Source organism: Triturus cristatus, chromosome 3_2 (genome assembly GCF_964204655.1).
Source record: "Triturus cristatus chromosome 3_2, aTriCri1.1, whole genome shotgun sequence".
Taxonomy (NCBI): Eukaryota; Metazoa; Chordata; class Amphibia; order Caudata; family Salamandridae; genus Triturus; species Triturus cristatus.
In genome coordinates this window covers 692,460,104-692,475,316 of record NC_140584.1, presented here as the reverse complement: position 1 = coordinate 692,475,316, position 15,213 = coordinate 692,460,104, and the positions used below count along the sequence as shown (strand labels likewise).

The window sequence follows — 15,213 nt, the reverse complement described above, 5'->3', positions numbered from 1 at the left end:
GCACCGGCAGCGTGAGAGCCATATGTTTTCAATTGGCACGCGCGCCGCTGCTCGCTCCCGCAAGGTGAATGCCAGCACAAGCACGAGTGTGCTTGAAAAGGAGCAGCCCGATTTCAAAAAGTCATCTCGTAGAGCAACGCATGCGCGCTGCCTAGGCGAGACCTAAAAACAAAGTGTGCTTACTAACCGAGTATTCCTCTTCAGGAGCTTGTTGAAATAAAATCCTCATATATTAAAATATATGTAACATAAAAAAGTGACTATTGCTTACAATAATACGCTAACATAAATAAATCTATGTATTAAATAAGCCTTTGTTTCTTTGAGTGTGTGTGGTATGTTTGTGTAAATACATATAAATATATTTTGTATAAAAGGTAGCCTATGGGGAACTTTTTTTATGACTCTATATATAGCCAGAATATACAGATACAGTCCACTTATAAAAAGCAATTTTTCGAGGAGATGATTTCTCACATGTTGGTTATACTGACAGTGAAGAAACGAGAACAAGTAGTCTTTCAACAGACAGAAGACGTCGAGAAAGTGAAAGCAAATTAAAAAAGAGCAACATTTGTATCTTGAATCAGTGTACTCTTTTAAAACAAGGACCACCAGAAGAACAGGAGAGTGAAAGGAATCAAAACGAGATAGGAAGGAAGCCGACAATCAAGGGAAGGACACATAGGGCCCGATTCACAGAACTAACTTAAGACAAAATCCTAAACTTACTACTTTTGGTATTCACAGAAGTTAGGATTTTGTTTTACGTTTGTCTTAAGACAAACTTAAGACAGACTTAGGACAGACTTAAGACAGACTTAAGACAAATTTAAGACAGACTTAAGACAGACTTAAGTTAGGATTTTGTCTTAAGTTTGTCTTAAGTCTGTCTTAAGCCTGTCTTAAGTCTGTCTTAAGTCTGTCTTAAGTCTGTCTTAAGTTTGTCTTAAGACAAACTTAAGACAAAATCCTAACTTCTGTATATACCAAAAGTAGTAAGTTTAGGATTTTGTCTTAAGTTAGTTCTGTGAATCGGCCTCAAAGTCTAGTGATTAACATTTAAAGTGAAAGGTTTCCAAGAGCACCTATGAAGGGCTGATTTGTGCTTAAATATTTGTATTCATGGTCGTAAAATACATAATCGAAATATACTAATATGAGCAGGACAGAGCAACTAAGTCCTAAAACTGTAGGAACATGTTGTAGTCACTTCAAAACCGCTGATATCAAGATAATACAATATAAGAGTAAAATAAGGTTGTTGATGCTATTCCCCGCTCCCAGACACATACAAACACTTACAGAATAAGTACTGATTTAACAATAGCATTATGTTATAACACAAACACACACGCACATTTTATTGGTATTCTGATTAATACAAATCCTATTAAATAAAAAGATATGGGACCTAGCTACAAAAAAGCTAAACATATGAGTATTCAAGTCAAACACTTTGTAAACATAGTTTACTAAATAGACACTGCAGGACTTCTCCATACACAGAAAATAAAAACGTTGTGAGCCACTTCAGAATAAATAAACAAGCATTAGCATAGCCAATAGGTCTCGCCTTTTGGACCTTTTAAGTGTTTAGCCATGCAGCACATTATCATAGGTGCTGTGCCACCAGGGATTGAAGAGCTGGCACTAGCAAACCTGCATATTTTATTGACTTAATTATTTTTACAAATGGGCAACAGCCATTAAACTTTTAAAGACAATAAAACATGTTTGCCATTTGAGGTTCTCCCAATGTATTTGTTTGGGAAGCATTCACAAGAAGACACATAACCATTGCTTGAGAAATGGTCTTCCGCATGGACACCAGTACTGAATGCACAGAAATGACATTACTTACTGCACCTACATAGAACCGACTGATATCTAGCAGGTAATGCATTTGACGTTTTGGAGTATGTTTTTTGGGTGATAATGTCAGTTCAGCAGCTTGAATCTTAGTGTATACAGCCATGTTCTTTCATTTTGAGCTCAGTGAAATAACCACCGCTTATTTTGATAATAAGAACACTCATTTTTTTTATTACAAGTCTTCAGGACATTACTGAGAAAGCACCATCTAAGTAGACATCACAGACTGTATCTTCCTTCACTCTACCTGTGCACATAGGCAGGTATTCGATATACACTACCCGAGCTCGACATAAACAAGCATTGGCATAGCCAATAGGTCTCGCCTTTGGGACCTTATAAGTGTTTAGCCATGCAACAGTTGCATAACTAAATACTTATAAGGTCCCAAAAGCGAGACCTATTGGCTATGCCAAGCGGCCGTACGGCCGCGAAAGTTAAAGTGATCGCGATCACGATCAAACATCAAAGCTGCCGTGCGGCCGCGAAAGTGAAAGTAAATCGCGATAAAGTGCGGCGCGAGCGCCCGCGCACATGCACTGTAGCTCTAGGCTGGCCTGGTGGCACTTTTTGGAGCCCTCTCAATAAGTCTCGCCAGACCAGCGCATGCGCTGGGTCAGGCGAGACCTAAAAAGTAGTGGAACTGTGATTGAAAGTGGAGTGAGTTGTTGAAACCACAAAATATTTCATATTCCTCTCAAATAAACAGCAGCACATGTGAAACAAGTACAAGAGTTCTATAGCTACTACGCACTAACAGCAAAAAGAAACTACTGAACTCTAAAAGTGACTGCAATGGAAGTCTTTCTAGTAGAAATTACGACAAATGACCAGATAAATGGCGATCTTTACCAGAACCCCATGCTCTGAGTAGAATGTACTCATGTAAATACTGGTGCCCTTTTTTCAACCCACAGCCATTGAATTTAAGTGCGACTTTAAAATGGCTACGGCAAAAAAACGTGCAAAGTGAGAAGATAAATTTCCCTTCAGCATTTAATTCACCTTATGGGCTGCTTGTGGCAGAGAACGATCCGGAGGGTGATTGAACCCACACCGTGTGCCCCAGACGTAGAGCTCTGGATTATTCAGCCCTTCGTACAAATGGCCTGCACAATGACAATTGCTAAGCAGCAGAAGAGGGGTTGTCCGATGCTCTCGGATCTATATCGGGCGGTAGGGCCGGCTTTTGCATTGGTGGTGCCCAGTGCGACAGCCTTTGTTGCCGCCCCCAGAACCTCCTCCACAGATTCCCTCACTGCCATCAAACAACAGTGCCCCTCATCCTTCCATAGCCTATCTTTCACATGTATTCTATTTATAGCACCACTCTCGTCGTAATGTGGCCTGTCAGAGTGCTTAAATTACACAAATGCTATGCAGAGACAGTAAATCATATAAGTGTGTAAACCAATGTATGGGAAATGTTACATTAGACAAAAAGGGCTACAAGGTGTGACACCCTGCTGCTGGGCAGTATATTTTAGGAGTGCTTCATCTGGAGAAACACAAACTCACAATTTAAAACACAATTCTGTGGCTGGTGCTATCTATACTAATAGGAATGTTTCACTACCCAAAGGGACCCTTTTTAGCAACCTTAGAATAACAAAAGATGCAGGAAAAAAGTTCTAATGCTTTGCCTTGCAGTTTGCCTGTAGCTCTTAGAAGAATTGTAATGCACGAACTGCAAGTAGCAAAAAAATATCCATGTCTATCGCAGTAACCCACTGAGCTTTTATGACCGTCGTGTTACACGCTGCACAGGGTTTCGTTGTGTCTCCTCCACTGTTCCTTAAATGTGCCCGTCCATCCCCAAAAATTCAAACATTCCTGCTCATCACTCATCCTCGCTAAATTCTGAGCCTAATGGCTGTTCCATTCCGCACCTGCATGCTGGAAAAAGTAGTTTTAGTTCCCTTCCACTGAACAAACTGGACTAATGCACCATAAAACTATGGTTTGTTGGACCATGGAGCCCGTTCCTGATAAACATGTTGAGCCTCCGTGCCAGCCAATTGGTGGATGCTACGGTATTTTACAAGCACCCATAACAATGGCGCAAGTAGACGAAAAAACAATCATTTGTGAGCAAGTTTGGACATAAAAAAACACAAGAGCCTAGGGTAAAATGCTGGTTTGAGGAGAGGGGGATTACTTTTGTCACACAACAAATGAATTCTCAAGGGACAGAGTGATAGGTGTTAGAAATAAGCTGCTGACCAATTAAGAACAAAACGTTATTCTATTGCACAGTGATGGGGAACAACCTTTACAACGCAACTTTTACAACGCACTACAATTACAACGCATTTTTTACAACGCACAATCCATTACAACGCATGACATTACAACGCATGACACTACAACGCATTTTTAAAAACTACCTTTACAACGCATTCCATTACAACGCATACTACCATTACAACGCATACCATTACAACGCATAATACAGTAATTTTTACCCCTATACTATCCAACACTTACCCTACTGTTGCACCCCCTGGAGTTAGAATAGTAATTTTTACCCCTATACTATCCAACACTTACCCTACTGTTGCACCCCCTGGAGTTAGAATAGTAATTTTTACCCCTATACTATCCAACACTTTCCCTACTGTTGCACCCCCTGGAGTTAGAATAGTAATTTTTACCCCTATAGTATCCAACACTTACCCTACTGTTGCACCCCCTGGAGTTAGAATAGTAATTTTTACCCCTATACTATCCAACACTTACCCTACTGTTGCACCCCTGGAGTTAGAATAGTAATTGTTACCCCTATACTATCCAACACTTACCCTACTGTTGCACCCCCTGGAGTTAGAATAGTAATTTTTACCCCTATACTATCCAACACTTACCCTACTGTTGCACCCCCTGGAGTTAGAATAGTAATTTTTACCCCTATACTATCCAACACTTACTCTACTGTTGCACCCCCTGGAGTTAGAATAGTAATTTTTACCCCTATACTATCCAACACTTACCCTACTGTTGCACCCCCTGGAGTTAGAATAGTAATTTTTACCCCTATACTATCCAACACTTACCCTACTGTTGCACCCCCTGGAGTTAGAATAGTAATTTTTACCCCTATACTATCCAACACTTACCCTACTGTTGCACCCCCTGGAGTTAGAATAGTAGTTTTTACCCCTATACTATCCAACATTTACCCTACTGTTGCACCCCCTGGAGTTAGAATAGTAATTTTAACCCCTATACTATCTAATACTTACCTTAAATGCAATTTAATATTATGCGTTGTAATGGTATGCGTTGTAAAGGTAGTATGCGTTGTAATGGAAATGCGTTGTAAAGGTAGTTTTTAAAAATGCGTTGTAGTGTCCTGCGTTGTAATGTCATGCGTTGTAATGGATTGTGCGTTGTAAAAAATGCGTTGTAAGTGCATGCGTTGTAAAAGTGTGCGTTGTAATGACATACATCCCACAGTGATGTCTAATTAACCCCCCACCCTCTTTGATCTTCCGTTTTGGTGGATGACCACAGATACTGCCATTCATGTGCTGAGAACTAGGGCTATCGTGTTTTCCAGCCACAAAGCAAGCACTGCACCAATTCTTCAGCCGCACTGCGGTGCTGTGTCGATTCTTCAGCCGTACACCAATGCTGCATTGAGAAAACAGGTGCCGAGAGTTGATGCGTGGATTTTTTCACCAGGTTACACTTTCTAGGGCCCAGGAACTGGAATTTGTATCATGTGGCAAGTCAGGGTTCTCAGCAGAAGAGCTCAGGCACTGGAAGGTGAAGTCTTATTTGGCTCCGAGACTTCTTAACAGGAGGCAAGTACACACAAGTCTTTTGAGAACCTTGGAAGAAGGATACAGAAAGCAAAGTCCAGTCCTTTCACTCCCAGAACAGAAGAAGCAGGCCAGCACAACAAAGCACCAGGCAGAGTGTCAGTCCCTCCTACATCATTCAGCTCTTCTAAGGCAGAATGTCCTTAGTCCAGAAGTGTTCAGAATTTGGGGTTTCAGAGGTACAATAGTTAGACCCCTTTCTGCCTTTGAAGTGGGCAAACTTCAAGGGAAAGCCTTTGTAGTGCACAAGACCCTGCCTTTCCCTGACTTGGCTCCAGACCCACTACAGGGGGGTGAAGACAGCTTTGTGTGAAGACTGGCACAGCCCTATTCAGGTGTTCAGTGACAACTCCTTCCACTACTCTAGCTCAGGAAGGCCAATCAGCCATGTGATGGCCCATCAGGATATGCAAGGCACACCTCAGCTTCCTTTGTGCTGCTGTCCAGAGCGAATGCACAAGAGACCAACTGTCAGCCAACCTAGATGTGGATTCTACAGACAGGCACAGGCACAGAATGGTCAAGCAAGAAAATGCCCATTTTCTAAAAGTGTCATTTAAAAAACAACTTGAGAGTTCAGAGACCCCAAACTTTAAATCTCTATCTGCTCCCAATTGGAGATGTATGAAATTAAGATCTGCTTATATGGTTACCCCCACTTTTTGCTGGTGGCATTCTGTCTGAAGAATATTATTGGGTGGATGCATCTGAATTTTCTTAAACTGAACACAGACCATTACTCTGGAGGTAGTGGCCAGCACAGGCTGGATGCTGTCCTGACCCCAATGAGAAGGTCAGAAACTTGGGAGTCATGTTTGATGATCAGCTCAATTTTGCAGCTCAAATTAATCTTCTGACTTCCTCGTGCTTCTTCCTCCTAAAAATCTTGCCAAAATGCTCCCATTCATTCCTCAAGAACTCAGAAAAACTGTAGTAGTCGCCGTAATTCTTTCCAGAATTAACTACTGCAATGCACTCTTTCTGTGCATTGATAATTGTCAACTACAAAAACTCCAGTCCTTGCAGAACGCCACAGCACGGGTACTGCTTAACATCTGAAATTCCATTCTATCGTCAACAGTATTAGGAACCTCTATTGGCTCCCGGTCAGGCAAATAATTGAATTTAAGGCTCTGTGTCTGGTGCTTACGGCACTATATTGGGGGGGGGGGGGGGGGGGTGCTGAATCAACAGAAACTCTTCTCCTGGCATGTTCCATGGCGTGACCTGAGATCAGTAACCAAAGGTCTGGTTCAGGTCGCTCTGGAACACGCTGCCAGTAACTACTAGGTTGCAACCAAATAGACTCCAGTTCAGGAAAGTGCTTAAGACCTGGCTGTTCCCGCCTAAGTAAGAAAACTACATCTCCCTTTCTGAGTACTTCTCGGTACACATCACAATAAGCGCCAAGACGCCTCGGCATTCGTGCGCTCTACAAATGGTTTTACTTACTTACATTTTTGACTAGTGTGACTAGGACCCTGCTAATCAAGACCCCGGTCACTGCGCCCTCTCCCTAAATTGGACTACGGTAAGTACTTTGGTACCTTCCCAATTGGCTACTAGTGTACCCTTCCAAGTCCCTAGTATATGGTACCAAGGTACCCAGGGCATAGGTACACCAGGGGTCTCCCATGGGATGCAGCATGTATTATGCCACTCATGAAAGACCACCACACTGTGACTACAGGCCTGTCATTGCAGCCTGTGTGAGCTGGTGCTAGCACCACTCACAACAGATATACTTTTCTTATATCTGAGGTCACTGCATTCAAAACCTATAAGTCCCCCCTAAGGCAGGCATTTCAATCCTGATGGCAGGGTGCTATGTTATAGGTGTAAGGGTGCCTTTCATGAGCAGGACACCCCCTACAAACTCCGGAGTGTATTCTCCAGGCTTTGTAAGTGTGGTCAGCCATTTGATACATATTTGCACATTAAGTCAATTACAAGATATCTAACTATATATTGGCTGCACCAAAACCAGTTATGTTACGTATCAAACATGTTGGAATCCTACCCCAACTCCGATTCCAGTGTTGGATGTAGGATCCCATGAATTGTGGGACTCCCCTAGGGTGCCCCCCTGTATTCCTTGTACCAGCCTTCCAGGGTTTAACAGCAAGCTAGTGCTGCTGACGTCCACAGACATGATTCTGCCATCCTGCTGCTAAGCTGAGCTTGAGCAGGGGAAGGTTGAACCATAGGTTTTCTGTCACATGGCGGAATGACTACCTCCCATACAAAACTTAGTGTTTTGGGCTGGGGTGGGGGTACTTGCCAGCACTGCCAGACTGCTTAGAAGGGACATTTGGTGCCTTCCTTGCATACACCAGTTGGAACCAGTTCAGGGAGCCATTGGCTCCTGTTCTGGCACGAAACTGGACAAAGGACATGGGAGTATCCTACCCTTTGTCCAGCACCTCCGATTCGCCCAAACCCTTTCCCAAGGGTAATTAAGGGCTTACCTGTAGGTGGCTCTTCAGATTCGTCATGGGTCAAGATTCAGATCCGAAACCACTTCTACTTCCAAAGTCTGGGCACTTGGGACTTTGTTGAACTTCGCTTTGGGAACCAAGACTGCATCAAGGAAGTCTCCTGCTGCTCCTGATCTCGTCGTTCCAACAGTCTTCTGTGTTGTCTGCACCTGTGCTTCATCCAGGTTCTTCACCAGGCCTGTGGGCTTCAAGGACACCCAAAGTAATCTCTGCATCTGCAGGCACTGCAACTAAGCTGAACAGTCTGCTGCTCCTGACGTACCATGGACTTCGAAAGGCTCAGCAACACAGGTGGTGGTTCTGCAACTCCCTCAAAGCCTGCACTGTCTTCTCAGTAAGTTTGAAGCCAGTATCCCTCGCCAGAACCATTGGAACAGCACCCCTGTGCACCGTGCTGACATTTTTTGTTGCCAAGGCTTGTTGACTCTGTCCTCCAGAGATCTTCAGGCTAAAAGAAGCTCCAGCCTCCAGCATCTCTTCCTACTAAGATCTTCATCCTCACTACATCCTCCGCACCGTTGATCTGCTTCCTTGGTGAGCTGCTTGAGGTCCTCTTGCGAATCCTGTGCTTTCAGCCTGTGGGTCCTCTTGAGGGTCTTCTTTGGTTTCAGTTGACTCCCCTGCTTGCTCGGGCCTGCTCTGACTTTCCGGCATTTGGTGAGTCCCTTGGACCTTGTTGGTCCAGACACTGCATCTTCTTAATTTAATGTCTGTTGCTGCTGCCAAGGCGTGTTAGTGCTCCTGCCAGACACCGACCCCCTAGTTCTCGACATCCAACCTGGGACAGTTCGTGAATGGCTCCTGGTCTTCCACAGCGTTGCTGGTCCTCACAGCTGCAGCGACAAGGTCACTGTCAACTCTCCATCTTCAGTCATCGGTGGTCATTGGTCTTCCGTGCCTCCTAGTGGCTCAAGAGTGGCATGGGCTCTGTCCCCTCCACTTACAGGTACTTCCCTTCAAGAATCCATCCTTGGATTCCACTGGACTCTTTCAACTTCTTCGCTGGTGGCATCTTCACTGAAGTCCTCCATTGTGGTGTATGGCGGTCTCTGATGTCACTTTGCGCCTATGCACCCGGATTTCCTGGTGTAGGTATCCGGGTTCCTGGGGTATCCACAGGTGGAGTGACTTTCCATCCTTCCTTCTTCCAAGGGGTTTCTTCAGGGTCCACTGGGAAGGGTCCTTCTTCAAAACTGCAACCGCGACTTCCCCAATGACTTGCAGTGAGTATGCGGCTGTGTTTCCACTCTGTACACAGCCTTCATGGGGTTCCTGGGTACTTACCTTGGGTGGTTCTTTGGGTCCCCAGCTCTTCTGCGTCTTCTCGGTCAACCTAGAGACCACTGTGTATTTGTGCCTACTTACCTGGTTCCTTTTCAAAATATTGTGTGCATTGTGTTCTTATCTCCTTCTAGGAGCTATACCAATGTGTTAGTGAGTGTGTATAATAAATATAACTATTTTTATAACTACTCTGTGGGGTTCTTTTTCATTTAACCTACACTATATGATTAGTTCTGGTAAAACGAGCTGCTTAACTAAGCCTGAAGGCTGCTCTCCATAGCTACCACTTACAGAACTTTCTACGGTTGTCTAAGACCAATAACACCACCAAAGGGTTGTCTGGATTGGAAACCCATCACTAGCATTAGGCACATATAAAAATATTTCTGTAAACAAGTTATACTGAACCTTTAGATTGGTTGTTAAGGGCCTAGCTCAACCCTTTTTTCCAATCTTTGGAAGTTTAGTCTTCAGTAGGGTAGGATGGTGCAACATCACACTACACCTAGTGACAATGTCTTTAATTATTGACCCAACCCTTTAGATACAGTGGTCTTAAGTTCCAGGAACTAAGGGCCCTGTATAACTCTAGAAAGTTAAAGACAGGTAGTAACCCCACCACTAAGCACCTCTTAAAGCTGCTTATGCTAGATGAACCCTGATAAGTCAGAAAAGCAGGATAAAGTGGGTGGGGATGTACCAGAAGATGGGTAAGTAAGGGTTGCCCCAGTGACCAGTCTGATGACTCCACCCTGGTAAACTCTGATCCCCCAGGAAATAGTACTGATAGTACAGAGGGTGTCCCTAGAGGTAGGTCCAGCTTTGTTCCTCATGGGAAGGTGCAGAGAATGCAGAGAAGGTCTAGGTCCTCCTCAGTCAATTCAAATGTGTCTTGTAATTTCATAGGGACCTCAATCTCTAGCAAGAGGGAGGACTCTTTAGAGAGGAAATACCACCTGATCAAACTTGAGAGAATTATACTCAAGCTCAAGCAAGATCAGTTGGCCCTTGATAAAGAGACCCTGGAAGTCCAGAGGGCTAGGAAGAATTTGGGACTAGTGTCACATGGTGGCAGAACTAGGGTACCTAGAGTCATGGAAGCATCCTTTGATACTAAGAACCTGAGCAGTATAGTCCCACCTTACCAGGAGGGGATGATATCCATAAATGGATCACAGCTTTAGAGAGGGCCTGTAAAGTACAGAAGGTCCCCCAGTGGCAGTGGGCAGCTATCCTGTGGCTCTCCTTTGCTGAAAAAGGTAGAAACAAGCTCTTCACTGTTAGAGAAGATGCTGCTGATAATTACTCTGTCTTGAAGAGTGCCATAGAAGATGGGTTTGGTTTAACTACTGAACAGTACAGAGTTACCTTGGAGTTAATACGCCATTGTAGGAAAGCATCACGTGACTGAGCCCTGAAGAAGTCCCACGAAGGGACGAAACGCGTTGGCTACACCGTGAAGAATAAAAAGAATAAAGAATTATCAAAAAAATGTAATACATGTCTTCATTAAATTTCTTGTATTTTACTTCATGAGAATAATGATCTCAGTAAATGGATTTGTGTTTGGAAATAAGTGTGGGCTGATCATCTTCTTGTAAAGACTTATGTGAATTTTTCACTATTGGGGAATTAGGAGGTATTTTTTCTCGTGATCGCTGCACCACACAAGGTTCCCATTGATATAACAAGTGCAGTATTGTTTATAAGGCCTCCTTGTAAATTGTAAACCTCCTAAACAGGATGTTGTGAACTATGTCCATGGCCTGCGTTCACATACAGCTGAGTAAATTAAGAAGGACAGCAAAACCTTGAGGCCAGCCAGAAGCTTCAGAAAGCTTGGCATGACCAAATGGCTGTAGTGACTGTTTACCAGCCAGGACAGAAAGTGTGGGTGTTGCAGCCTGTGGCCCCAGCAGCTCTCAGGGACAAGTGGAGTGGCCCCCACACCATTCTTGAGCAAAAATGTGAGGTCACCTATTGATTGACCTAGGTACTCCTAGAAGTCTTCATGTGAACCGCATAAATACTTTTGTTGACAGGGCTGACATGAGCTTGTTCATAGCCACTGATGAGGGACAGGAGGAAGAGAATAACCCTCTCCCTGATCTCCTCTGTCAGGACCCTGTTGATGGGTCATCTGATGGAGTAGGCTTGGCAGGCAGCCTCACTGACCAGCAGCAAGCTGATTGCAGGAAAGTCCTCCATCAGTTTACAAACGTTTTCTCTGACTCCCAGTCAAACCACCTGGTATACCCATGAAGTGGACACAGGTGACAGTCTGCCTGTGAAAAATAAAATTTACAGACAGCCTGACTATGCTAGAGATTACATCAGGATTGAGGTCCAAAAGATGCTAGAGTTGGTGGTCATTGAGCCTTTGGATAGACCTTGGGCTAGCCCAGTAGTACTTGTGCCAAAACCTCACACCAAAGATGGTAACAGAGAGGTGAGGTTTTGTATAGACTACAGAGGCCTCAATGCAGTCACTAGGACTGATGCCCATACAATTCCAGGGGCAGATGAGCTTATTGATACGTTGGCTTCAGCCAAGTATCTTAATACATTTGACCTGACTTCTGGCTACTGGCAAATCAGACTCTCTGAGAATGCCAAGCCAAAAACAGTATTTTCAACCCCTAGTGGGCATTATCAATTGATTGTAATGTCTGTTGGTCTGAAAAATGTGCCTACCACATTTCAGAGGTTGAAAAAAAAAGTTCTCATGGGTCTGGAAGCCTACAGTGCAGAATATCTAGATGATATTGCTGTCTTTAGTTCCACCTGGAAGGATCACCAGGTCCACCTCAGAAATGTTCTAGAGGGCCTGCAAAAGGCAGACCTCACTATCAAGGCCACAAAGCGCCAGATAGGGCACAGTAAGGTTGTATACTTGAGGCACCTGGTAGGTGAAGGCCAAGTTCAACCATAGGAGAGCAAAATCCAGACCATTGTGGATTGAGTTGCTCCCACTACTCAGACTCAGATCAGAGCTTTCTTGGGCCTGACTGGGTACTACAGGAGGTTTGGATATGGGTCCACTGTGACTCCCCTTAATGATATCACCTCCAAAAGGATGCCTATGAAAGTTCAGTGGACAGTTAGCTGTTAGAAGGCATTTGATGACTTGAAGTAGGCCATGTGCACTGCTTCCATTCTGCAAAGTCCTGATTACTCCAAAACCTTCATTGTCCCGACAGATGCCTCTAAGATAGAGGTAGGAGCTGTTTTGTCACAACTTAATGCAGAGGGACAGAATCAACCAGTAGCTTTTATAAGCAGTCGGTTGACCCCCAGAGAGAAACGTTGGTCAGCTATTGAGAGGGAGGTCTTTGCTGTGGTCTGGGCCTTGAAGAAGTTGAAACCATACCTGTTTGGTACTCACTTCATTGTTCAGAGAGACCACAACTCCTTCTTATGGCTTAAACAGATGAAGGGTGAAAATCCAAAACTTTTGAAGTTGTCCATTTTCCTACAGGGGATGGACTTTTCTGAGGAGCATTGACCTCGGAGTAACCAATCCAATACAGATGTACTCTCCAGATATTTCCACTTAGAAAACGAAGACTTAACTGGGCAAGGTTAGTCTCATCTCCTTTCGTTTGGGTGAGTTCTGTAGGAAAGTAGGATCTACTTTCATGGTTACCCCCACTTTTTGCTAGTGTGATTCTGTTTTCTGACTATTTTGATTTGGATCCTGCTAATCAGGACCCCGGTCACTGTGCACTCTCCCTAAACTGGACTATGGCAAGTACTTTGGTACCCTCCCAATTGGCAAAGTGTACCCTTTTAAGTCCCTAGTATATGGTACTAAGGTATCCAGGGCATAGGTACACCAGGGGTCTCCCATGGGCTGCAGTATGTATTATGCCACCCATGAGATACCACTCAAACTGTGACTACAGGCCTTCCATTTCAGCCTGTTTGAGCTGTTACTAGCACCATGCCACAACAGATATAAGTATTCTTATACCTGAGGTCACTGCACTTCAAACTTATAAGTCACCCCAAAGATAGGCCTTTCAGTTCTGAAGGCAGGGTGCTAGGTTATAAGTGTGAGGGTGCCCTGCATGAGCAGGACACCCCCTACAAACCCAGGAGTCGATTCTTCAGGTGTTGTGAGTGCAGTCAGCCGTTTTATACATATAGTGGACTGGACATCAAGTCAATTACAAGATGTCTAACTATATATTGGCTGCACCGAAACCGGTCATGTTTGGTATCAAACATGTTGTAATCATACCCCAACACCGATTCCAGTGTTGGATATAGGATCCCTTGTATTCCTGGTACCAGCCTCCCAGGGTCTAACAGCAAACTAATGCTGCCGACCACAGACACGATTCTGCCCTCCTGCTGCTGAACTGAGCTTGCGCTTGGGAAGGTAGAACAATAGGTTTCCTGTAACAGAGAGGTGTGACCACCTCCCAGACAGGACTTAGTGTATTGGGCTGGGGGCATTTACCAGTGCCACCAGACTGCTTTGAAGGACACATTTGGTGCCCTGCTTGCATTATCCAGTTGCAATCAGTTCAAGAAGCCATTGGCTCCTGCTCTGGCCCGAAACTGGACAAAGGGCATGGGAGTATCCTCCCCTCTGTCCAGCCCCTCCTCTGGGAGGGATCCCTGAATCCTCCCAACCCTTTTCGTAGGGTACTTAAGAGCTTACCTGTGGGTTGCTCTTCAGATTCGTCATGGGTCAAGATTCATATCCAAAACTACCTCTACTTCCATTATCTGGGCACTTTGAGTAGGGGTGGGCGGAATTTGCGAAATTCACTTTCGCAAATTATCGCGAAAATGTTAAAAATTTCCGCTAACACTCGGAAATATCGCGAAGATGCGGAAGTTTTTTTCCCGTCCGTTCGCGGTATTTTCTGCGTGGTCGCGGCTCGCCAACTTAGCCATGCGGTTGCTCGCGGGCGCGACCTTCTTGTTTTCACTTGTCTCGCGGTGCATGATCGCGAGAAGAAAGACGTGATCGCGCGACGCATGACGTTACTGCGGGCGCGAACTGTTGCGAGACAGCGCAAATGGCTACCAACAATCCAACATCTCGTGGAGAACGCGACCGGATCGGGAAAACTTGTCGGCGAACGCGGGGATTCAGGTAAGGCGATCGAGCGCACGTGAGAATGTATTATTTTACAGCGCGAGCAAGAAACAAATTATGGCTAAGCTGCGGAATGCGGAAATTTTGACATTTTCGCGCTTTCCGCGGAACGAGAAAATGCCAAATTATCGCAATTTACTCGAACGGAACAGAATTTTGGCCCAGGCCTAACTTTGAGTTCGGTGGACTTCCTTTTGGGAACCGAGACTGCATCAAGGAAGAATCCTGCTGCTTCTGGTCTAGTCGTCCTACAAGTCTTCTGAGTCATCTGTGCCTGTGCTTCATCCAGGTTCTTCTCCAGTCCTATGGGCATTAAGGACACCTGAAGTAATCTCCCTTGGAGTGAAGGAGTCACTTCATGGCATCTGCAGGCATCGCAACTAAGATGACCGGTCTGCTTGTCCTGAAGTTCCACGGACTTTGAAAGGCTCAGCAACGCAGATGGTGGTTCTATAACTCCCTCAAGGCCTGCACTGTCTTCTAAGCCAGTTTGAAGTCAGTATACCTCATCAGAACTGCTGGAACAGCACCCATGTGCACCGTGCCGTCTTGCCGTTGCCAATGTCTGCTCACTCTGTCCTCCAGAGATCTTCGGGCTACAAGAAGCTCCAGTCTCCAG

The 15,213-nt window shown here is 44.7% G+C and overlaps 1 protein-coding gene across 3 annotated transcripts in view; it reads right to left on the bottom strand.

Moving 5' to 3' along the window:
* RFTN2 (raftlin family member 2) overlaps positions 1-15,213 on the bottom strand; it is a 428,987-nt gene that overhangs the window by 371,357 nt on the left and 42,417 nt on the right. Inside the window, exon 1 of one of the 3 annotated variants that reach the window (XM_085648740.1) lies at positions 2,881-3,018. The exons of the other annotated variants lie outside the window; for them this stretch is intronic. The gene's annotated coding sequence lies outside the window, so the exon portion shown is untranslated. Of the gene's footprint in view, positions 1-2,880; positions 3,019-15,213 lie in introns of those variants that run through there. 3 annotated transcript variants of the gene reach the window in all.